Source organism: Haliotis rufescens, unplaced genomic scaffold (assembly GCF_023055435.1).
Source record: "Haliotis rufescens isolate VD_foot unplaced genomic scaffold, xgHalRufe1.0.p SCAF_15, whole genome shotgun sequence".
Taxonomy (NCBI): Eukaryota; Metazoa; Mollusca; class Gastropoda; order Lepetellida; family Haliotidae; genus Haliotis; species Haliotis rufescens.
The window spans coordinates 12,935,119-12,935,574 of record NW_025963835.1 but is presented as its reverse complement, the minus strand read 5'-3'; positions in this window follow the sequence as shown (position 1 = coordinate 12,935,574).

Genomic DNA, 456 nt, shown 5'->3' with positions numbered 1-456 from the left:
TCGTCAGGTTGGTCTCATATATATATATACACATTGTTGTATCGCAACAGGTTGACACAATGTATTGGTATATCATTTGGCTACAAGGTAACAACGCAATTGATACAGACATGATGGGTTACAGTTTGACACTGATGTATTACATTTAGGAAACCAAGACACAAATCACCTTACATATATACATTTTTATGATGTTCGACTGCTCTGTATCATATTGGCGATAGCTTGGTGGAACTGTGTGATCGAATGACTGCCCTGGCTGGGAGATGCCAACGTGTGCAATGTTTCATCCACGAAGTAGTTAGGTACTTTGCTAATAACTTACACATGCTCTCGGTAGTTTTGTAAAATCCACATGCATTAATTTCACTTGTCTGAAATAATTATCTTCTGCGAATATAAAGAATATCCTTCCTTAGTTGTAATCTTTGCGATTGTCGTTTTGTGGTACATTTG